Source organism: Ranitomeya variabilis, chromosome 5 (genome assembly GCF_051348905.1).
Source record: "Ranitomeya variabilis isolate aRanVar5 chromosome 5, aRanVar5.hap1, whole genome shotgun sequence".
Taxonomy (NCBI): domain Eukaryota; kingdom Metazoa; phylum Chordata; class Amphibia; order Anura; family Dendrobatidae; genus Ranitomeya; species Ranitomeya variabilis.
The window spans coordinates 437,144,885-437,170,271 of NC_135236.1; positions in this window are offsets into that span (position 1 = coordinate 437,144,885).

Consider the following 25,387-nt stretch of genomic DNA (forward strand, 5'->3'; position numbering starts at 1 on the left):
AGGGAACCTTCTGTACACCAAAGAGACACTTTGAGCCCTTGACAAACAAAGAATTTTCACGCAAAATTTTAAAGACCAACCTGACCTGCTCCACATGCGAATCCCAATTATCAGAAAAAACCAAAATATCATCCAGATAAACAATCAAAAATTTATCCAGATACTTCCGGAAAATGTCATGCATAAAGGACTGAAAAACTGAAGGCGCATTGGAGAGCCCAAAAGGCATCACCAAGTACTCAAAATGACCTTCGGGCGTATTGAATGCGGTTTTCCATTCATCACCTTGCTTAATGCGCACAAGGTTGTACGCACCACGAAGGTCTATCTTGGTGAACCACTTGGCACCCTTAATCCGGGCAAACAAGTCAGACAACAGCGGTAAAGGATACTGAAATTTGACAGTGATCTTATTTAAAAGCCGATAATCAATACAAGGTCTCAAAGATCCGTCCTTTTTTGCCACAAAAAAGAATCCCGCACCAAGAGGGGAAGAAGACGGACGAATATGTCCTTTCTCCAGAGACTCCTTGATATATGAATGCATAGCGGTATGTTCAGGTACCGACAGATTAAACAGTCTTCCCTTAGGAAATTTACTGCCTGGGATCAAATCTATAGCACAGTCACAGTCCCTATGAGGAGGCAGTGCACTGGACTCAGACTCACTGAAGACATCCTGATAATCAGACAAATAATCCGGAACTTCCGAAGGCGTAGAAGAAGCAATAGACACAGGCAGGGAATCCCCATGAATACCACGACAGCCCCAACTTGAGACTGACATAGCCTTCCAGTCCAGGACTGGATTATGGGTCTGTAACCATGGCAGCCCTAAAACAACCAAATCATGCATTTTATGTAAAACCAGGAAACGTATCACCTCGCGGTGTTCAGGAGTCATGCACATGGTAACCTGAGTCCAATACTGCGGTTTATTTGCTGCCAATGGTGTAGCATCAATACCCCTAAGAGGAATAGGATTTTCTAATGGTTCAAGAGTAAAACCACAGCGCTTAGCACATGAGAGATCCATGAGACTCAGGGCAGCACCTGAATCTACAAACGCCATGACAGGATAAGATGACAGTGAGCAAATCAAAGTTACCGACAGAATAAATTTAGGTTGCAAATTACCAACGGTGACAGGACTAACAACCTTAGCTATACGTTTAGAGCATGCTGAGATAACATGTGTAGAATCACCACAGTAGTAGCACAAGCCATTCCGGCGTCTATGAATTTTCCGCTCATTTCTAGTCAGGATTCTATCACATTGCATTAAATCAGGTGTCTGTTCAGACAACACCATGAGGGAATTTGCGGTTTTTCTATCACATTGCACCGAATTAGGTGTCTGTTCAGACAACACCATGAGGGAATTTGCGGTTTTGCGCTCCCGCAACCGCCGGTCAATTTGAATAGCCAGTGCCATAGTGTCATTCAGACCTGTGGGAATGGGAAAACCCACCATAACATTCTTAATGGCTTCAGAAAGGCCATTTCTAAAATTAGCGGCCAGTGCACACTCGTTCCAATGTGTCAGCAGGGACCATTTCCGAAATTTTTGGCAATACACTTCAGCCTCGTCCTGCCCCTGAGACATAGCCAGCAAGGCCTTTTCTGCCTGAATCTCAAGATTGGGTTCCTCATAAAGTAAACCGAGCGCCAGAAAAAACGCATCAAGATCAGCCAATGCCGGATCTCCTGGCGCCAGCGAAAAAGCCCAATCCTGAGGGTCGCCCCGTAAGAACGAAATCACAATTTTTACTTGCTGAGCAGAATCTCCAGATGAACAGGGTCTCAGGGACAAAAACAATTTACAATTATTCACGAAATTCCTAAACTTAAACCTGTCTCCGGAAAACAGTTCAGGAATCGGTATTTTAGGTTCTGACCTAGGATTTCTGATAACATAGTCTTGTATGCCCTGCACACGAGTAGCCAGCTGGTCCACACTTGTAATCAAGGTCTGGACATTCATGTCTGCAGCAAGCATAACCACTCTGAGGTAAAGGGGAAGAAGAAAAAAAAAAAACTCAGAATCTTCTTTCTTATAATCCCTCTTCTGCAATGCATTAAACATTTAATACTGGCCTGGCAAACTGTTATGACCCCAATGGCGAGGGTCTCAGAGGAACGTGGAAGTCTGCAGAATACAAAAATCCAGCTCATAGGGCAGTGGTAACTGGGTTGACCATATATCTACTCCTAACGCCAACACTAGAAGTAGCCGGGGATCATTCCTACGTTGATTCTAGATGACACGCGCCAGCCGGAGAATCTAGCTACCCCTAGTAGAGGAAAACAAAGACCTTTCTTGCCTCCAGAGAAGGGGACCCCAAAGCTGGATAGAAGCCCCCCACAAATAATGACGGTGAGGTAAGAGGAAATGACAAACACAGAAATGAACCAGGTTTAGCACAGAGAGGCCCGCTTACTGATAGCAGAATAAAGAAAGGTAACTTATATGGTCAACAAAAACCCTATCAAAATCCACACTGGAAATTCAAGAACCCCCGAACCGTCTAACGGTCCGGGGGGAGAACACCAGCCCCCTAGAGCTTCCAGCAAAGGTCAGGATATAGATTTGGAACAAGCTGGACAAAAATACAAAACCAAAACAAATAGCAAAAAGCAAAAGGCAGACTTAGCTGATATAACTGGAACCAGGATCAGTAGACAAGAGCACAGCAGACTAGCTCTGATAACTACGTTGCCAGGCATTGAACTGAAGGTCCAGGGAGCTTATATAGCAACACCCCTAACTAACGACCCAGGTGCGGATAAAAGGAATGACAGAAAAACCAGAGTCAAAAAACTAGTAACCACTAGAGGGAGCAAAAAGCAAATTCACAACAGTGTGCCGGGCAGTCATCAAAGCAAATGGTTGCTACTTTTAAGAACCTAGAATATAAGACATATTTTCAGTTGTTTCACACTTTTTTGTTAAGTATATAATTCCACATGTGTTAATTCATAGTTTTGATGCCTTCAGTGTGAATATACAATTTTCATAGTCATGAAAATACAGAAAAATCTTTAAATGAGAAGGTGTGTCCAAACTTTTGTTCTGTACTGTATATAAAAAGTATATAGGAAACTTTTAACCTCTCCCCAACTTTCACCTTACATCTATGGCACAATTTGAGAACAGATATATAGAGCAGGCTCAGAGGCTCAGCCAACCCCATTCCCGGAAGATGATGTCTCTATCAAAACTGCAGCTTGGCCAAAAAAGATCTCACATGTCCATGTTGGCAGCAAAATATAAAAACAATGGCTCTTTGAAGTAGGGGAGTAAAGAAACAAAAGAGATGAAATGTTTAATTGCTGGTCCTTATGAGTTAATTACATTGCTTTGCTAAGACCAGTATTCCCTTGTATGTAATTTTTGGGAAGAGGAGAACAGGTGCACTTAAAAATGTAAAAAATTAATTAAATTTGATGAAATTACTAGTGATGAGCGAGCACTAAAATGCTCGGGTGCTGATTGCTCGGGTCGAGCAGATTGGAATACTCGGGTCCTCGGCCAGAACAAAGAGCCCAATATAAGTCTATGGGAGACCAGAGTATTTTTACCGTGATCCCCCCGGGGGTCCTTTTAAGGTCTAAAAACGTCTGAAAATGATGTAAACACTGCTCAAATGACACAGGAACATCATCGGGATTGCCCTGGAAGCATTCCTGACTCCTAGTTCACAGCTTTAATCAATTTTTTCTGAGATTCATGCCATTTTTCCTGGTGCCACAAAAAACACATTAAAACGAAACCAAAACGGGTTTTGCTGGGAAATATGTCAAGGTACATCCTTTGCAGGTTAGTGACTTGCCTGTAAGGCCAAATATTTAACCCCAGACCGAAAATTTCCTCCCTCACTTAGGCTTAGTTCAGACGCAACGTTTTTGAAGCATTTTTCAACTTTAACATTGCTTTCAACCACTACAAATACATTCACTGGGAAATGCCATTGTAACGTTTAACAACCCTAACTGGCCATGTGGTATGTAACGCATAAGCAGACCCATCTTGTTTCATTTAGGAAGGAGGGACTCTTAAAGTCACAAAGCCTATTTTTAGAGGGGCATCAGGTGGCATTAATCTTCTTAAAGGGCCATTATGAAACGGTGTGTCTCCTATGCTGTTATTGCCTATGCAGTGAGTGGCAGGGCTGCCAAGAATTACAACGCACCCCAATACCCCTTTCACGAGAGGTACAGGAAGGCTTCCTGAAAAAATGTTGCATTGAATGCAATGCCTGCCCTGCTATCAAGTCATCTAGACCAAAAATGCCCTCTCGGCCAACAGAGGGCATACCTCTAAGCCAAAACATGTAAACCTATAAGAACACACTGGGTTGCGAGAAAAAAGTGGAAAGCGTGGCTATATCCCAAAATCCACAACCAAGCGGTAGAGGTATCAAAGACAATTTTTATTAAAGTATCAAATATACAAATTTATAATGAATACACTTAGACAAAAAGGGTGATTGGAAAAAACAGACAACAACACCAGCATAAGGATGTAAACTAAGTGCTGGAAAAAGACACAAAAAATCCAAGCATCCTAACTGCACCAACACGCTGGGATATACCCATAGGTCAAATCATGAAGAAATGAAAGAGGTTACACAAATGGGCAACTCTCCAAAAGGGCATCATAGCATAAAATAATATATAAAAAGCCCATGGAGATAACCCATCAGAATAATGAGAGAGGCATAATGATCTTCAAATAGTACAGGGCATGAAAGAGTACATGTCACCAGCATACCCAAGTCCTAGGAAAAATACATGCATGCTACTAATAATGTGATGACATTACCTTGGGACATGCTTGGTGACAGAACACCGGCGTGGTGGGAGCAGGAAGGGGCCTCATATGCACCCCAATAAGCCTTTGAACCCAGGTACTGGATGGCTACAGGAAAATACACTTCACATTATTCAGTTGGTCCTGCCATATTGTTTTCTTATGTATTAAGAGCAAGGCCTGCGCTGCTACCAAATCATATGCACCCCAATAAGCCTTTGAACCCAGGTACTGGATGGCCACAGGAAAATACACTTCATATTATTCAGTTGGTCCTGCCATACTGTTTTCTTATGTATAAACAACAAGGCCTGCCCTGCTACCAAGTCATATGCACCCCAATAAGCCTTTGAACCCAGGTACTGGATGGCCACAGGAAAACCCACTTCACATTATTCAGTCGGTCCTGCCATACTGTTTTCTTATGTATTAAGAGCAAGGCCTGCCCTCCTACCAAGTGATATGCACCCCAATACCCAATAAGCCTTTGAACCCAGGTACTGGATGGCCACAGGAAAATACACTTCACATTATTCAGTTGGTCCTGCCATACTGTTTTCTTATGTATTAACAACAAGGCCTGCCCTGCTTCCAAGTCATATGCACCCCAATAGGCCTTTGAACCCAGGTACTGGATGGCTACAGGAAAACCCACTTCCATTATTCAGTTGGTCCTGCCATACTGTTTCCTTATGTATTAAGAGCAAGGCCTGCCCTGCTACCAAGTCATATGCACCCCAATTTGCCTTTGAACCCAGGTACTGGATGGCCACAGGAAAATACAATTCACATAATTCATTTTGTACTCCTTTGTTTTACACATTGGCAGCAAGGCCAGCCCTCCTGCATAGTAATATGAACCCCCATTACGCCTTGGAACCCACATTTTTGATGGGCCCATGAATATCCACTCGTATTTTTTAATGGTATGATGGTTCCCTCTTTGTAGAATTATTTACAGGAGAATTTGGCAATTTTATTTGCCATGTCTTTAACACAGGTTCAGATACGGCTTTAAATAAGGCTAATACTTGCAATCCAACGCAATTTTATTGCAATCTACAAAAGTCAAAGAATAGTATGATCGAATAGTGTGAGTGCTTACACTTTTGTATATGTTAACATACAAAGGTTAATAAGTACATATAAGGATTAAATACATATAGTGATTACGTATATATGAAGATTAACTACATAAAGTATACGTAGATCATCACCAAGAGGCTTTTAAACATCATCCGTCTGGAATATCAGAGAAGCAACCCCAAGACAGAGAACCCCTGGGAGATTACCTACACTGCATGGGCATCCCCAATTATGCAGGTATCAGCACACTGCACATGTACAGGTACCCCAGTTTTGGCATCTGTCTTAGTCATGTTTCTCTGGTCTTATATAGTGATTTACACTATGTAGTATAGTAAATCTAGTTTCACCCAGACCTTCAAGTGGCCACTTTTCAAGGTTGGATGAAATTGAGATATCATGGAGTCATCAGACGAGGGGCAATAAACCTCTAGAAAATAAAAGCCACAAGGATCTAGATCAAATCACCACAGGCATAGTTTCAGTAAACCTTCATGTTTTACAATGACAAACAGCAAACATATAGAGGCTTAGAGCTGTTTGTGAAGTGAATAAACAAACATTTATCAAGATTGTGTCACTATGAGCATTGTCTGTCACATCTGTAAATGTTTTACAAGAAATACAGCTATGTGATTATCTGAATGCATTCGGTATACACTATTTTAATCTGGATTCCAAATCGCCATTGGTATATTAGCCATTTGTACATTTGAAGCAGCCAAAGTTATGGCTCTCAAGCAGAGAAAGTAATATAGTGGACAAAGAAATATTTTTAATGAACTACTGAGCCAAACTAACAGCATTGCTTTATCAAATTTATATGAAGTGTACTGTGTCCAATGTGAGCAACCAGGCAACACAAAAATGAGCTTTTTAAGTGAGCTCTTTAAGGTACACAAATGTTATGAAGTCTTTGCCAACAAGGATGTGGCTTCACCAATGGGGGGTACCTTTTTAAAAATATACTATTGCCATCACAGCCCCCCTTGCCCAAACGTCACCGGCCTATAACAGTACAAAGCACCTTCAGCCTGGTGATCTAGTGGCAGTTAAAGAAGAGACATTGCAGGAGACAGAGTTAAGAAGTAGGCCCAATGTAGTGGTGTGGGTCTCTGAGACTTGTAATGCAGGGCATGAGCTGCCAAACAATTCCTCAATGGGGTACCTTTTTTAAAAATAGACTAGTGCCATCGCAGCCCCCTTGCCCAAACTTCACCGGCCTATAACAGTACAGATCACGTTCATCCTGGTGATCTAATGGCAGATAAAGAAGAGACATTGCAGGAGACAGAGTAAAGAAGTAGGCCCAATGTAATGTCATGCCCACTTCCCCAAATTGGGGTCCTGTTTTTACAAAATAAAATAGTGCAATCACAGCCCCGGTGCACAAAATTTACCGTACAGAGCACGTTCACCCTGGTCATCGAGTGTCAGTTAAAGCAGGGGTGTCAAACTGCATTCCTCAAGGGCTGCAAACAGGTCATGTTTTCAGGATTTCCTTGTATTGCACAGGTGATCATTTAATCACCTGCACAGAATGATTCCAGCACCTTGTGCAATAAGAAGGAAATCTGGAAAACACGCATGGTTTGAGGCCCTCGAGGAATGCAGTTTGACACCCTGTTAAAGGACACATTGTGGGAGACAGAGTTAAGATGTAGGCCCAGTGTAATGTCATGCCCAATTCTCCAAAGTGGGGTCCTGTTTTTACAAAATAAAATAGTGCCATCACAGCCCCCGTGCCCAAAATTCACCGTACAGAGCATGTTCACCCTGGTCATCTAGTGGTTCTGGATGATGACGATGAGGATAAGGAGGAGGATAGCAACAAACAGACCAAATCTGGAAGCATATACCCATGTGTGGCTCTGAAGCGTTGCATGAGAATACACCTCCCCAAAGAGAGAATGTATTTGAGGTTATGTTTCGCTGCTTTCATTTGGTGGTGTACAGAAGTCTTTCCCAAACCAGCCCTTGCTCATTTTTATAAGAGTAAGCCTGTCAGCATTTTCAGTTGACAGGCGAATGCGCTTATCTGTGATAATTACATCAGGGGCACTTAAAACCCGCTCTGACAGAACGCTAGCAGCAGGCAGGCCAGGACCTCCAAGGCATAGAGAGCCAGTTCATGCCACGTGTCCAGCTTGGATACCCAATAATTAAAAGGCACCGAGGATTCACGGAGGATGTTTATACGATCTGCAAGGTACTCCCTCACCATCTTCACAAACATTGCACTTCTTGTGACAGCACCCCTTGCCTCTGTGGTGTCACGATGGGAGGGTCACCAACCAGTAATGAGTGTCACCCAAAATTTTTATAATGCAAGGGTCATGTGAAACGCAGAGCAACATAAAGTCAGTCATGCGTGCCAGACTGCTAACAGGTAAGACTTCCGTTTCCTCACCAACAGGACGACTGACCATGTTGTCCTCCTCCTCCTAAGCCTCCTCCTCCTCCTCCCTGTCCTCAGGCCATCCTCGCTGAACAGATGGTATGACAGTTGTTTTTGTTGTACCGTCTATAGCGTATGAAAGTAGCTCCTGTTCTTCCTCCTCCTCCTCATTGACAAACAATGATGAGAAGACATGAGGCTGGGCTGAGTGTAATCCCCCTGTATGGTTCCTTGCTCCATGTCCTCGTGCTCTGCCTGCAATGCATCCTCTTTAATTGTGAGTAGGGTTGAGCGACTTTCATTTTTTTAAGATCGAGTAGGGTTTTGGGAAACCCGATTTTGTCCAGAGTCGAGTCGAGTGCAGTCGGCCGATTATCGCTAAAAGTCGGGGATCGACCGAAACACGAAACCCAATGCAAGTCAATGGGGAAGCATAGTCGGCAGTGAGTGGAGGCCAGGAAAACACCTACAGTGCCCATTTTAATGCCAAAAACATCCATTCTTGTTTCTGAAGCTTGTCAATCTTAATTAACTTTATAATAATAGTTGGGCATAGGGAATTGGGGGTCATTTGGCAAAAGTTGTGGGGGGAGTAGGGCCGGCTCAAGTTTTTCGTGGGCCCAGGAAATGCGGACTACGTCACGGCGGTGTTGCAGGGAAAGGTAATTATTTAAAAGTTGCAAGTGCTGTGATCCTGAGCAAGCAGGGGGGGGGCCCACTCGTTCGCATTGCCACTGGCACAGGGCCCCTCAAAGTACGGCGGTGTGTTTGCATGGCGGGGGCGCCTCCCACCAGCAGCGACACTTTTGCGTACTCTGAGGGGCCCTGTGCCAGTGACGTCGCCAACGAGTATGCCCCCCCACCTGATGAAGGAACCTGCACTTTCATCTGCACCTTCCTCTTTGTCCCTGTGTAAGGTGGTATAACATGCGGGAAGGGGAACCTTACTTTCAGCAGGGACAGATTCTGGCTGTGTAGAGTACAAGGGGAATGTAGTGGTCTCGGTCAATGTACCAGCAGACTCATTTAGCAGTGGCTGGGCAATGGGCAGGATGAGGAGGAAACAGATATAGGGCCAAAGAATAAAGTAGGCTACATGCAGTTCAAAATTGGTAACAGGACTAAACAGGCGGCATTGCTTTGTTCAGTGGAGTAGCAAACCCAAGAGCAGCAGACACTGTTTCAAGGGCCTAACCACACTAGTAGGCCAAATGCAGTTTAATATCTGATAGTATAGGGCGAAAGCCAGAATGTGGAAGCTCAGCTTTGTTCAGTTGAGGACAACACCAGGGAGGGGCAGACACCTTTAGTAGGCCGGAAAAGCCTATTGCATTTTTTAAAATGGTAATTTGGAGCAGAAGGTTGAAGCTCAGCTTTATTTAGTTGAGGGCAACACCAGGGAGGGGCAGAAGCCGTTAGTAGGCCCTAACCACCATTTTTTTTTTAAAACCACTTAATGAGAGCCGGAAGGTTGAAGCTCAGCTTTATTTAGTTGAGGACAACACCAGGGAGGGGCAGAAGCCGTTAGTAGGCCCTAACCACCATTTTTTTTTTTTAAAACCACATAATGAGAGCCGGAAGGTTGAAGCTCAGCTTTATTTAGTTGAGGACAACACCAGGGAGGGGCAGAAGCCGTTAGTAGGCCCTAACCACCTTTTTTTTTTTAAAACCACATAATGAGAGCCGGAAGGTTGAAGCTCAGCTTTATTTAGTTGAGGACAACACCAGGGAGGGGCAGAAGCCGTTAGTAGGCCCTAACCACCTTTTTTTTTTTTAAAACCACATAATGAGAGCCGGAAGGTTGAAGCTCAGCTTTATTTAGTTGAGGACAACACCAGGGAGGGGCAGAAGCCGTTAGTAGGCCCTAACCACCATTTTTTTTTTTAAAACCACATAATGAGAGCCGGAAGGTTGAAGCTCAGCTTTATTTAGTTGAGGACAACACCAGGGAGGGGCAGAAGCCGTTAGTAGGCCCTAACCACCTTTTTTTTTTTTAAAACCACATAATGAGAGCCGGAAGGTTGAAGCTCAGCTTTATTTAGTTGAGGACAACACCAGGGAGGGGCAGAAGCCGTTAGTAGGCCCTAACCACCTTTTTTTTTTTTAAAACCACATAATGAGAGCCGGAAGGTTGAAGCTCAGCTTTATTTAGTTGAGGACAACACCAGGGAGGGGCAGAAGCCGTTAGTAGGCCCTAACCACCATTTTTTTTTTTAAAACCACATAATGAGAGCCGGAAGGTTGAAGCTCAGCTTTATTTAGTTGAGGACAACACCAGGGAGGGGCAGAAGCCGTTAGTAGGCCCTAACCACCATTTTTTTTTTTAAAACCACATAATGAGAGCCGGAAGGTTGAAGCTCAGCTTTATTTAGTTGAGGACAACACCAGGGAGGGGCAGAAGCCGTTAGTAGGCCCTAACCACCTTTTTTTTTTTTAAAACCACATAATGAGAGCCGGAAGGTTGAAGCTCAGCTTTATTTAGTTGAGGACAACACCAGGGAGGGGCAGAAGCCGTTAGTAGGCCCTAACCACCATTTTTTTTTTTAAAACCACATAATGAGAGCCGGAAGGTTGAAGCTCAGCTTTATTTAGTTGAGGACAACACCAGGGAGGGGCAGAAGCCGTTAGTAGGCCCTAACCACCTTTTTTTTTTTTAAAACCACATAATGAGAGCCGGAAGGTTGAAGCTCAGCTTTATTTAGTTGAGGACAACACCAGGGAGGGGCAGAAGCCGTTAGTAGGCCCTAACCACCTTTTTTTTTTTTAAAACCACATAATGAGAGCCGGAAGGTTGAAGCTCAGCTTTATTTAGTTGAGGACAACACCAGGGAGGGGCAGAAGCCGTTAGTAGGCCCTAACCACCTTTTTTTTTTTTAAAACCACATAATGAGAGCCGGAAGGTTGAAGCTCAGCTTTATTTAGTTGAGGACAACACCAGGGAGGGGCAGAAGCCGTTAGTAGGCCCTAACCACCTTTTTTTTTTTTAAAACCACATAATGAGAGCCGGAAGGTTGAAGCTCAGCTTTATTTAGTTGAGGACAACACCAGGGAGGGGCAGAAGCCGTTAGTAGGCCCTAACCACCTTTTTTTTTTTTAAAACCACATAATGAGAGCCGGAAGGTTGAAGCTCAGCTTTATTTAGTTGAGGACAACACCAGGGAGGGGCAGAAGCCGTTAGTAGGCCCTAACCACCTTTTTTTTTTTTAAAACCACATAATGAGAGCCGGAAGGTTGAAGCTCAGCTTTATTTAGTTGAGGACAACACCAGGGAGGGGCAGAAGCCGTTAGTAGGCCCTAACCACCATTTTTTTTTTTAAAACCACATAATGAGAGCCGGAAGGTTGAAGCTCAGCTTTATTTAGTTGAGGACAACACCAGGGAGGGGCAGAAGCCGTTAGTAGGCCCTAACCACCTTTTTTTTTTTTAAAACCACATAATGAGAGCCGGAAGGTTGAAGCTCAGCTTTATTTAGTTGAGGACAACACCAGGGAGGGGCACACAGACAGACTCCTTTAGTAGGCCTGAAAAGCCTATTGCATTTTTCAAAATGGTAATTTGGAGCAGAAGGTTGAAGCTCAGCTTTATTTAGTTGAGGGCAACACCAGGGAGGGGCAGAAGCTGTTAGTAGGCCCTAACCAAAGTTGAAGGCCAAATGCAGTTTAATTTCTGATACTATAGGCCGAAAGCCAGAAGGTGGAAGTTCCGATTTAGACAGTGGAGCACAATTTGAATTAGGGACTGCAGACAGACTTAGTAGGCTGTCCCCTGTGGACCATGCATCCACCACATTAACCCATTGCGCCGTAATGGACACGTAATCTTCCGTGGCCATGCCTACAGGTCCATGCGTCTGTTGTCAGGTGCACCTTTGTACTCACAGATTGCCAGAGTGCATGGACAATGCGGTCTTCTACATGCTGGTGGAGGGTTGGGATGGCTTTTCTCGCAAAAGAAGTGTCGACTGGTTAGCTTGTAGCGTGGTACAGCGTAGTCCATCATGGCCTTATTAATAGTAAATAAAATATATAACTAGGCTCTATGAACTTTTAAATAGGTTCCAGGGGTACACGGGCAGCATTGGTGTGGTCAGTGGAGGAGTATTGCAAGTAGGGGCTGCAGACAGGCTATCAAAGGCCTAAAATAACAAACAGTAGGCAGTCATGGCAGTTTTACATCGGTTACATGGATACACAGGCAGGCACTCCAGGCAGCATTGTGGTCAGTGGAGGAGTATTGCAAGTAGGGGCCGCAGACAGGCTATCAAAGGCCTAAAATAACAAACAATAGGCTCATTGCAGTTTTACAGCGGTTACATGGATAGACGGGCAGGCAGCTTGGTGGTGGTGAGTGGAGGAGTATTTAAAGTAGGGACCGCAGACAGGCTTCAAAGGCCTAACATAAGAAAATGGGCTGGCTGTAGGCACTTTATAATTGGTTCCAGGGGTACACGGGCAGCAGTGGTCTGGTCAGTGGAGGAGTATTTAAAGTAGGGACCGCAGACAGGCTTCAAAGGCCTAACATAAGAAAATGGGCTGGCTGTAGGCACTTTATAATTGGTTCCAGGGGTACACGGGCAGCAGTGGTCTGGTCAGTGGAGGAGTATTTAAAGTAGGGACCGCAGACAGGCTTCAAAGGCCTAACATAAGAAAATGGGCTGGCTGTAGGCACTTTATAATTGGTTCCAGGGGTACACGGGCAGCAGTGGTCTGGTCAGTGGAGGAGTATTTAAAGTAGGGACCGCACACAGGCTATCAAAGGCCTAAAATAACAAACAATAGGCTCATGGCAGTTTCACAGCGGTTACATGGATACACGGGCAGGCAGCTTGGTGGTGAGTGGAGGAGTATTTAAAGTAGGGACCGCACACAGGCTATCAAAGGCCTAAAATAACAAACAATAGGCTCATGGCAGTTTCACAGCGGTTACATGGATACACGGGCAGGCAGCTTGGTGGTGGTGAGTGGAGGAGTATTTAAAGTAGGGACCGCAGACAGGCTTCAAAGGCCTAACATAAGAAAATGGGCTGGCTGTAGGCACTTTATAATTGGTTCCAGGGGTACACGGGCAGCAGTGGTCTGGTCAGTGGAGGAGTATTTAAAGTAGGGACCGCAGACAGGCTTCAAAGGCCTAACATAAGAAAATGGGCTGGCTGTAGGCACTTTATAATTGGTTCCAGGGGTACACGGGCAGCAGTGGTCTGGTCAGTGGAGGAGTATTTAAAGTAGGGACCGCAGACAGGCTATCAAAGGCCTAACATAACAAACAATAGGCTCATGGCAGTTTCACAGCGGTTACATGGATACACGGGCAGGCAGCTTGGTGGTGAGTGGAGGAGTATTTAAAGTAGGGACCGCACACAGGCTATCAAAGGCCTAAAATAACAAACAATAGGCTCATGGCAGTTTCACAGCGGTTACATGGATACACGGGCAGGCAGCTTGGTGGTGAGTGGAGGAGTATTTAAAGTAGGGACCGCACACAGGCTATCAAAGGCCTAAAATAACAAACAATAGGCTCATGGCAGTTTCACAGCGGTTACATGGATACACGGGCAGGCAGCTTGGTGGTGGTGAGTGGAGGAGTATTTAAAGTAGGGACCGCAGACAGGCTTCAAAGGCCTAACATAAGAAAATGGGCTGGCTGTAGGCACTTTATAATTGGTTCCAGGGGTACACGGGCAGCAGTGGTCTGGTCAGTGGAGGAGTATTTAAAGTAGGGACCGCAGACAGGCTATCAAAGGCCTAACATAACAAACAATAGGCTCATGATGGCAGTTTCACAGCGGTTACATGGATACACGGGCAGGCAGCTTGGTGGTGAGTGGAGGAGTATTTAAAGTAGGGACCGCAGACAGGCTATCAAAGGCCTAACATAAGAAAATGGGCTGGCTGTAGGCACTTTATAATTGGTTCCAGGGGTACACGGGCAGCAGTGGTCTGGTCAGTGGAGGAGTATTTAAAGTAGGGACCGCAGACAGGCTATCAAAGGCCTAACATAACAAACAATAGGCTCATGATGGCAGTTTCACAGCGGTTACATGGATACACGGGCAGGCAGCTTGGTGGTGAGTGGAGGAGTATTTAAAGTAGGGACCGCAGACAGGCTATCAAAGGCCTAAAATAACAAACAATAGGCTCATGGCAGTTTCACAGCGGTTACATGGATACACGGGCAGGCAGCTTGGTGGTGGTGAGTGGAGGAGTATTTAAAGTAGGGACCGCAGACAGGCTTCAAAGGCCTAACATAAGAAAATGGGCTGGCTGTAGGCACTTTATAATTGGTTCCAGGGGTACACGGGCAGCAGTGGTCTGGTCAGTGGAGGAGTATTTAAAGTAGGGACCGCAGACAGGCTATCAAAGGCCTAACATAACAAACAATAGGCTCATGATGGCAGTTTCACAGCGGTTACATGGATACACGGGCAGGCAGCTTGGTGGTGAGTGGAGGAGTATTTAAAGTAGGGACCGCAGACAGGCTATCAAAGGCCTAAAATAACAAACAATAGGCTCATGGCAGTTTCACAGCGGTTACATGGATACACGGGCAGGCAGCTTGGTGGTGGTGAGTGGAGGAGTATTTAAAGTAGGGACCGCAGACAGGCTTCAAAGGCCTAACATAAGAAAATGGGCTGGCTGTAGGCACTTTATAATTGGTTCCAGGGGTACACGGGCAGCAGTGGTCTGGTCAGTGGAGGAGTATTTAAAGTAGGGACCGCAGACAGGCTATCAAAGGCCTAAAATAACAAACAATAGGCTCATGGCAGTTTTACAGCGGTTACATGGATACACAGGCAGCTTGGTGGTGAGTGGAGGAGTATTTAAAGTAGGGACCGCAGACAGGCTATCAAAGGCCTAACATAAGAAAATGGGCTGGCTGTAGGCACTTTATAATTGGTTCCAGGGGTACACGGGCAGCAGTGGTCTGGTCAGTGGAGGAGTATTTAAAGTAGGGACCGCAGACAGGCTATCAAAGGCCTAACATAACAAACAATAGGCTCATGATGGCAGTTTCACAGCGGTTACATGGATACACGGGCAGGCAGCTTGGTGGTGAGTGGAGGAGTATTTAAAGTAGGGACCGCAGACAGGCTATCAAAGGCCTAACATAAGAAAATGGGCTGGCTGTAGGCACTTTATAATTGGTTCCAGGGGTACACGGGCAGCAGTGGTCTGGTCAGTGGAGGAGTATTTAAAGTAGGGACCGCAGACAGGCTATCAAAGGCCTAACATAACAAACAATAGGCTCATGATGGCAGTTTCACAGCGGTTACATGGATACACGGGCAGGCAGCTTGGTGGTGAGTGGAGGAGTATTTAAAGTAGGGACCGCAGACAGGCTATCAAAGGCCTAAAATAACAAACAATAGGCTCATGGCAGTTTCACAGCGGTTACATGGATACACGGGCAGGCAGCTTGGTGGTGGTGAGTGGAGGAGTATTTAAAGTAGGGACCGCAGACAGGCTTCAAAGGCCTAACATAAGAAAATGGGCTGGCTGTAGGCACTTTATAATTGGTTCCAGGGGTACACGGGCAGCAGTGGTCTGGTCAGTGGAGGAGTATTTAAAGTAGGGACCGCAGACAGGCTATCAAAGGCCTAACATAACAAACAATAGGCTCATGATGGCAGTTTCACAGCGGTTACATGGATACACGGGCAGGCAGCTTGGTGGTGAGTGGAGGAGTATTTAAAGTAGGGACCGCAGACAGGCTATCAAAGGCCTAAAATAACAAACAATAGGCTCATGGCAGTTTCACAGCGGTTACATGGATACACGGGCAGGCAGCTTGGTGGTGGTGAGTGGAGGAGTATTTAAAGTAGGGACCGCAGACAGGCTTCAAAGGCCTAACATAAGAAAATGGGCTGGCTGTAGGCACTTTATAATTGGTTCCAGGGGTACACGGGCAGCAGTGGTCTGGTCAGTGGAGGAGTATTTAAAGTAGGGACCGCAGACAGGCTATCAAAGGCCTAAAATAACAAACAATAGGCTCATGGCAGTTTTACAGCGGTTACATGGATACACAGGCAGCTTGGTGGTGAGTGGAGGAGTATTTAAAGTAGGGACCGCAGACAGGCTATCAAAGGCCTAACATAAGAAAATGGGCTGGCTGTAGGCACTTTATAATTGGTTCCAGGGGTACACGGGCAGCAGTGGTCTGGTCAGTGGAGGAGTATTTAAAGTAGGGACCGCAGACAGGCTATCAAAGGCCTAACATAACAAACAATAGGCTCATGATGGCAGTTTCACAGCGGTTACATGGATACACGGGCAGGCAGCTTGGTGGTGAGTGGAGGAGTATTTAAAGTAGGGACCGCAGACAGGCTATCAAAGGCCTAAAATAACAAACAATAGGCTCATGGCAGTTTCACAGCGGTTACATGGATACACGGGCAGGCAGCTTGGTGGTGGTGAGTGGAGGAGTATTTAAAGTAGGGACCGCAGACAGGCTTCAAAGGCCTAACATAAGAAAATGGGCTGGCTGTAGGCACTTTATAATTGGTTCCAGGGGTACACGGGCAGCAGTGGTCTGGTCAGTGGAGGAGTATTTAAAGTAGGGACCGCAGACAGGCTATCAAAGGCCTAAAATAACAAACAATAGGCTCATGGCAGTTTTACAGCGGTTACATGGATACACAGGCAGCTTGGTGGTGAGTGGAGGAGTATTTAAAGTAGGGACCGCAGACAGGCTATCAAAGGCCTAAAATAACAAACAATAGGCTCATGGCAGTTTCACAGCGGTTACATGGATACACGGGCAGGCAGCTTGGTGGTGGTGAGTGGAGGAGTATTTAAAGTAGGGACCGCAGAAAGGCTTCAAAGGCCTAACATAAGAAAATGGGCTGGCTGTAGGCACTTTATAATTGGTTCCAGGGGTACACGGGCAGCAGTGGTCTGGTCAGTGGAGGAGTATTTAAAGTAGGGACCGCAGACAGGCTTCAAAGGCCTAACATAAGAAAATGGGCTGGCTGTAGGCACTTTATAATTGGTTCCAGGGGTACACGGGCAGCAGTGGTCTGGTCAGTGGAGGAGTATTTAAAGTAGGGACCGCAGACAGGCTATCAAAGGCCTAACATAACAAACAATAGGCTCATGGCAGTTTCACAGCGGTTACATGGATACACGGGCAGGCAGCTTGGTGGTCAGTGGAGGAGTATTTAAAGTAGGGACCGCAGACAGGCTATCAAAGGCCTAAAATAACAAACAATAGGCTCATGGCAGTTTTACAGCGGTTACATGGATACACAGGCAGCTTGGTGGTGAGTGGAGGAGTAGTGCAAGGAGTGTCTGTCCCAGTACTCCCAAAATATAAATAGATGTTAATGTCTCGCAAAACAACCAAAACAAAAAAAAAAGGTGGCATACTTAGGTACAGGGGTGGGCTCATCTACTGAGTTTCTGACATTGTAATTTGGCAGTAACTATTTAATGGTGCCAATATAGGACACAGACACAGACTACTTTAAGTTGCATCATAGATGTCTACAAATTTGTATTGTCAGTGCCAGACATTGAATGATGTCAGCGAATAGACTAAAGATTGGTGGAGCTGTGCGACATAATTTTGCACGTGGTAGAGCACATTTTGAGCTGGGGTAGGGGGGAACTCTCTTGAGGCCGGCGGGACCGCCCCAGGGCCCCTCATGTTACAACGGTGTGTCTGACGTTGGGTGCGCACCACCACCGCCAGAGACACTACATTGTACTATGAGGGACCCAGTAGCAATGCCGTCAACCAAAAGCGAGCACACCCACCTCTTCAGACAAACAGCAGTCTCACGGGTGCTTGCGCCAAGTCGCGATACCACGGCCCCGTGTGGGGAGTTTTGCCATTTAGGGAGGTGTAAACATGTCGTATGCTGTACAATCAGCTGCAGCAAATTAGACATTAGAAAAGTAATTCACAGGCAAGAGCTTTTCATAGGAAAGCTAGGTGTCGGCCGGGCAAGGTGGGGCAAAAGATTTCGAAATCCAGTTGTGGTTCATTTTAATGAATGTTAGATCGTCAACATTTTGGGTAGCCAGACGAGTCCTTTTTTCGGTTAATATTGAACCTGCAGCACTGAATACTCTTTCTGATAGGACACTTGCTGCCGGGCAAGCAAGCTCCTGCAATGCATATTCTGCCAATTCTGGCCAGGTGTCTAATTTGGAGGCCCAGTAATCAAATGGGAATGACGGTTGAGGGAGAACATCGATAAGGGATGAAAAATAGTTAGTAACCATACTGGACAAATGTTGTCTCCTGTCACTTTCAATTGATGCAGCAGTACCTGTCCTGTCTGCGGTCATAGCAAAATCACTCCACAACCTGGTCAGAAAACCCCTCTGTCCAACGCCACTTCTGATGTGTGCACCCCTAACACTCCTAGTCTGCTGCCCCCTGGAGCTTGTGTGAGAACGATCACGTGCGCTGTGTGCTGGGAATGCCTGAAGCAAACGGTCAACAAGAGTTGATTGTTTGGTTGCTAATATTAGTTCCAAGTTCTCATGTGGCATAATATTTTGCAATTTGCCTTTATAGCGTGGATCAAGGAGGCAGGCCAACCAGTAATCGTCATCGTTCATCATTTTCGTAATGCGTGTGTCCCTTTTTAGGATACGTAAGGCATAATCCGCCATGTGGGCCAAAGTTCCAGTTGTCAAATCTCCGGTTGTGATTGGTTGAGGGGCAGTTGCAGGCAAATCTACGTCACTTGTGTCCCTCAAAAAACCAGAACCCGGCCGTGACACGCAACCAATTTCCTGTGCCCCCGTGAAAGTTTCCGCATTAAAAATATACTCATCCCCATCATCCTCCTCGTCCTCCACCTCCTCTTCGCCCGCTACCTCGTCCTGTACACTGCCCTGACCAGACAATGGCTGACTGTCATCAAGGCTTCCCTCTTCCTCTGGTGCAGACGCCTGCTCCTTTATGTGCGTCAAACTTTGCATCAGCAGACGCATTAGGGGGATGCTCATGCTTATTACGGCGTTGTCTGCACTAACCAGCCGTGTGCATTCCTCAAAACACTGAAGGACTTGACACATGTCTTGTATCTTCGACCACTGCACACCTGACAACTCCATGTCTGCCATCCTACTGCCTGCCCGTGTATCCTCCCACAAATAAATAACAGCACGCCTCTGTTCGCACAGTCTCTGAAGCATGTGCAGTGTTGAGTTCCACCTTGTTGCAACGTCTATGATTAGGCGATGCTGGGGAAGGTTCAAAGACCGCTGATAGGTCTGCATACGGCTGGCGTGTACAGGCGAACGTCGGATATGTGAGCAAAGTGCACGCACTTTGAGGAGCAGGTCGGAGAACCCAGGATAAGTTTTCAATAAGCACTGCACCACCAGGTTTAAGGTGTGAGCCAGGCAAGGAATGTGTTTCAGTTGGGAAAGGGAGATGGCAGCCATGAAATTCCTTCCGTTATCACTCACTACCTTGCCTGCCTCAAGATCTACTGTGCCCAGCCACGACTGCGTTTCTTGTTGCAAGAACTCGGACAGAACTTCCGCGGTGTGTCTGTTGTCGCCCAAACACTTCATAGCCAATACAGCCTGCTGACGCTTGGCAGTAGCTGGCCCATAATGGGACAACTGGTGTGCAACAGTGTCATCTGCCGATGGAGTGGTTGGCCGACTGCGTTCTGTGGAAGAGCTGTAGCTTCTGCAGGAGGACGAGGAGGAGGAGGAGGGGGTGCGAACGCCTACAGCCAACTGTTTCCTAGACCGTGGGCTAGGCACAACTGTCCCTAAATTGATGTCGCCTGTGGACCCTGCATCCACCACATTCACCCAGTGTGCCGTGATGGACACATAACGTCCCTGGCCATGCCTACTGGTCCATGCATCTGTAGTCAGGTGCACCTTTGTACTCACAGATTGCCTAAGTGCATGGACGATGCGCTGTTTAACATGCTGGTGCAGGGCTGGGATGGCTTTTCTGGAAAAAAAGTGTCGACTAGGTAGCTCGTATCGTGGTTCAGCGTACTCCATCAGGGCTTTAAAAGCTTCGCTTTCAACTAAACGGTAGGGCATCATCTCTAACGAGATTAGTCTAGCTATGTGGGCGTTAAAACCCTGTGTACGCGGATGCGAGGATAAGTACTTCCTTTTTCTAACCAGAGTCTCATGTAGGGTGAGCTGGACTGGAGAGCAGGAGATCGTGGAACTTTCGGGTGTGCCGGTGTACATGGCAGACTGAGAGACGGTTGGAGACGGTATTGTTTCCGCCGGTGCCCTAGATGCAATATTTCCTCCTACTAAACTGGTGATTCCCTGACCCTGACTGCTTTTGGCTGGCAAAGAAACCTGCACAGATACTGCCGGTGGTGCGGAAAATGGTGGCCTTACAGTGACGGAAGGGATGTTGCGTTGCTGACTAGCTTCATTGGCCGAGGGTGCTACAACCTTAAGGGACGTTTGGTAGTTAGTCCAGGCTTGAAAATGCATGGTGGTTAAGTGTCTATGCATGCAACTAGTATTTAGACTTTTCAGATTCTGACCTCTGCTTAAGCTAGTTGAACATTTTTGACAGATGACTTTGCGCTGATCAGTTGGATGTTGTTTAAAAAAATGCCAGACTGCACTCTTCCTAGACTCGGATCCCTTTTCAGGGATTGCAGACTGAGCTTTAACCGGATGGCCACGCTGTCCTCCAACAGGTTTTGGCTTTGACACGCGTTTTGGGCCAGATACGGGCCCGGCAGATGGAACCTGTTGCGATGTTGATGCCTGCTGCGGCCCCTCCTCCACCTCCGCTTCTGAACTACTGCCGCCTGCACCCTGTTCCCCCAATGGCTGCCAATCGGGGTCAATAACTGGGTCATCTATTACCTCCTCTTCGAGCTCGTGTGCAACTTCGTCTGTGTCACTGTGTCGGTCGGTGGTATAGCGTTCGTGGCGGGGCAACATAGTCTCATCAGGGTCTGATTGTGGATCTGTACCCTGAGAGGGCAATGTGGTGGTCTGAGTCAAAGGAGCAGCATAGTACTCTGGCTGTGGCTGTGCATCAGTGCACTCCATGTCAGAATCTACTTGTAATGGGCATGGCCTGTTAAATGTTTCACTTTCTAAGCCAGGGACGGTATGTGTAAAGAGCTCCATGGAGTGACCCGTTGTGTCGCCTGCTGCATCCTTCTCTCTTGTTGTAGTTTTTGCTGAGGAGGACAAGGAAGCGACTTGTCCCTGACCGTGAACATCCACAAGCGACGCGCTGCTTTTACATTTACCAGTTTCGGAAGAGGAGGCAAAAGAGCTAGAGGCTGAGTCTGCAATGTAAGCCAAAACTTGCTGTTGCTGCTCAGCCTTTAAAAGCGGTTTTCCTACTCCCAGAAAAGAGAGCGTTCGAGGCCTTGTGTAGCCTGACGACGAAACTGGCTCCACAGCTCCAGACTTAGGTGGAATATTTTTATCCCCACGACCACCTGATGCTCCACTACCACTACCATCATTACCAGCTGACAATGAACGCCCACGACGACCTCTTGCACCAGACTTCCTCATTGTTTAAAAATCGTAACCAAACTAACTTTATTTGTTGCTGTCAAACAACTTACACGGTGAGCTATAACTTCAGTATGATTTCAATATCCCTTAACAGGTTGGTGAGACCACAAGGAAAATCAGGCACAATGTTACACACTCTGTTTTCTGTGACACCAAATCACAGAGATGACACACACGCAGGACTGTCACTCAAGCACTAATGTCAATATTAATCTCCCACCTAATTTATTTTTTTTTTTTTCTCTGTGAGACTTTAGAAACCAAATAATATTTAAAAAAAAAACAAAAAAACAAGGCTTTCTATGGCCCACTGAATGAGAGATGGCACGCACAGGAGTGGCACACAAGCCCTGACTGAGGCCAATATTTTTCTCCCACTGATTGATGTAGTGTTTTTGTGTTGAGGTTGATTTTAAAACACAAATGAAGGAAAAAAATAAAAAGGCTTTCTATGGCCCACAATTAGAGAGAGAGGTGGCACACCCAGGAGTCAAGACTGGCACACAAGCTGAAATGGCAATATTACTCTCCCACTGTTTTTTTATGTATTTTTTTTTTATTTTCAGGGAGACTTTAGAAACCAAATAATATTTAAAAAAAAAAAAAAAACAAGGCTTTCTATGGCCCACTGAATGAGAGGGACAGAGGTGGCACACCCAGGAGTCAAGACTGGCACACAAGCTGAAATGGCAATATTACTCTCCCACTGTTTTTTTATGTATTTTTTTTTTTTATTTTCAGGGAGACTTTAGAAACCAAATAATATTAAAAAAACCAAAAAATAAATAGGCTTTCTATGGCCCACTGAATGAAAGGGAGAGAGGTGGCACACCCAGGAGTCAAGACTGGCACACAAGCTGAAAGGGCAATATTACTCTCCCACTGTTTTTTTATGTATTTTTTTTTTTTATTTTCAGGGAGACTTTAGAAACCAAATAATATTAAAAAAACCAAAAAATAAATAGGCTTTCTATGGCCCACAATTAGAGAGAGAGGTGGCACACCCAGGAGTCAAGACTGGCACACAAGCTGAAATGGCAATATTACTCTCCCACTGTTTTTTTATGTTTTTTTTTTTTATTTTCAGGGAGACTTTAGAAACCAAATAATATTAAAAAAAAACAAAAAAACAAGGCTTTCTATGGCCCACTGAATGAGAGGGAGAGAGGTGGCACACCCAGGAGTCAAGACTGGCACACAAGCTGAAATGGCAATATTACTCTCCCACTGTTTTTTTATGTATTTTTTTTTTTTATTTTCAGGGAGACTTTAGAAACCAAATAATATTAAAAAAACCAAAAAATAAATAGGCTTTCTATGGCCCACTGAATGAAAGGGAGAGAGGTGGCACACCCAGGAGTCAAGACTGGCACACAAGCTGAAAGGGCAATATTACTCTCCCACTGTTTTTTTATGTATTTTTTTTTTTTATTTTCAGGGAGACTTTAGAAACCAAATAATATTAAAAAAACCAAAAAATAAATAGGCTTTCTATGGCCCACAATTAGAGAGAGAGGTGGCACACCCAGGAGTCAAGACTGGCACACAAGCTGAAATGGCAATATTACTCTCCCACTGTTTTTTTATGTTTTTTTTTTTTATTTTCAGGGAGACTTTAGAAACCAAATAATATTAAAAAAAAAACAAAAAAACAAGGCTTTCTATGGCCCACTGAATGAGAGGGAGAGAGGTGGCACACCCAGGAGTCAAGACTGGCACACAAGCTGAAATGGCAATATTACTCTCCCACTGTTTTTTTATGTATTTTCTTTTTTTATTTTCAGGGAGACTTTAGAAACCAAATAATATTAAAAAAACCAAAAAATAAATAGGCTTTCTATGGCCCACTGAATGAAAGGGAGAGAGGTGGCACACCCAGGAGTCAAGACTGGCACACAAGCTGAAAGGGCAATATTACTCTCCCACTGTTTTTTTATGTTTTTTTTTTTTTTTCAGGGAGACTTTAGAAACCAAATAATATTAAAAAAAAAAAAAAAAAAAAAAATAGGCTTGCTATAGCCCACTGAATGAGAGATAGCACACACAGCAGTGGCACACAAGCCCTGACTGAGGCCAATATTTTTCTCCCACTGATTGATGTAGTGTTTTTGTGTTGAGGTAGATTTTAGAACACAAATCACGGAAAAAATAAATAGGCTTTCTATGGCCCACTGAATGAAAGGGAGAGAGGTGGCACACCCAGGAGTCAAGACTGGCACACAAGCTGAAAGGGCAATATTACTCTCCCACTGTTTTTTTATGTATTTTTTGTTTTTTCAGGGAGACTTTAGAAACCCAATAATATTTAAAAAAAAAAATAAATAGGCTTTCTATGGCCCACTGAATGAGAGGGAGAGAGGTGGCACACCCAGGAGTCAAGACTGGCACACAAGCTGAAAGGGCAATATTATTCTCCCACTGTTTTTTTAGGTTTTTTTTTTTTTTTTCAGGGAGAATTAGAAACCAAATAATATTAAAAAAAAAAAAAAAAAATAGGCTTGCTATAGCCCACTGAATGAGAGATAGCACACACAGCAGTGGCACACAAGCCCTGACTGAGGCCAATATTTTTCTCCCACTGATTGATGTACTGTTTTTGTGTTGAGGTAGATTTTAGAACACAAATCACGGAAAAAATAAATAGGCTTTCTATGGCCCACTCAGTGAGAGATGGCACACACAGGGATGGCACTGTAGCAGAAATGCCAATCTTAATCTCCCACAAAAAAAAAAAACAAAAAAAAAAAAAAAACTGTCCTACAATTACTATCTCCCTGCAGTAATGTAAGCCAGGTATGGCAGGCAGCAATAGGAGTGGACTGATGCACAAATTAAATAAAAAGTGTGGAAAAACAGAAAAGATAGCTGTGCAGAAAGGAAGGAACAAGAGGATATGTGCTTTGAAAAAAGCAGTTGGTTTCCACAGTGGCGTACACACAGCAATACAGCTATCACGGAGCCTTCTAGGGCAGCCCAATGAGCTACAGCGCTGAGGGGAAAAAAAAAAAAAAATAGCTTCCACAGTCCCTGCACACCGAAGGTGGTGTTGGACAGTGGAAATCGCTGCAGCACAAGCGGTTTGGTGGTTAGTGGACCCTGCCTAACGCTCTCTCTGCTTCTGATGAAGCGGCAGCAACCTGTCCCTAAGCTCAGATCAGCAGCAGTAAGATGGCGGTCGGCGGGAACGCCCCTTTATAGCCCCTGTGACGCCGCAGACAGCAAGCCAATCACTGCAATGCCCTTCTCTAAGATGGTGGGGACCAGGATCTATGTCATCACGCTGCCCACACTCTGCGTTCACCTTCATTGGCTGAGAAATGGCGCTTTTCGCGTCATTGAAACGCGACTTTGGCGCGAAAGTCGCGTACCGCATGGCCGACAAGCACAGGGGTCGGATCGGGTTTCATGAGACGCCGACTTAGCCAAAAGTCGGCGACTTTTGAAAATGATCGACCCGTTTCGCTCAACCCTAATTGTGAGCAGAAAGGTTTTCGGAATGCTGAGAAGCAGGATGGTGACGCTAATTATGGCGTCATCACCGCTCACCATCTTGGTGCAGTCCTCAAAGTTTTGGAGAATGGTACATATGTGGGTCAT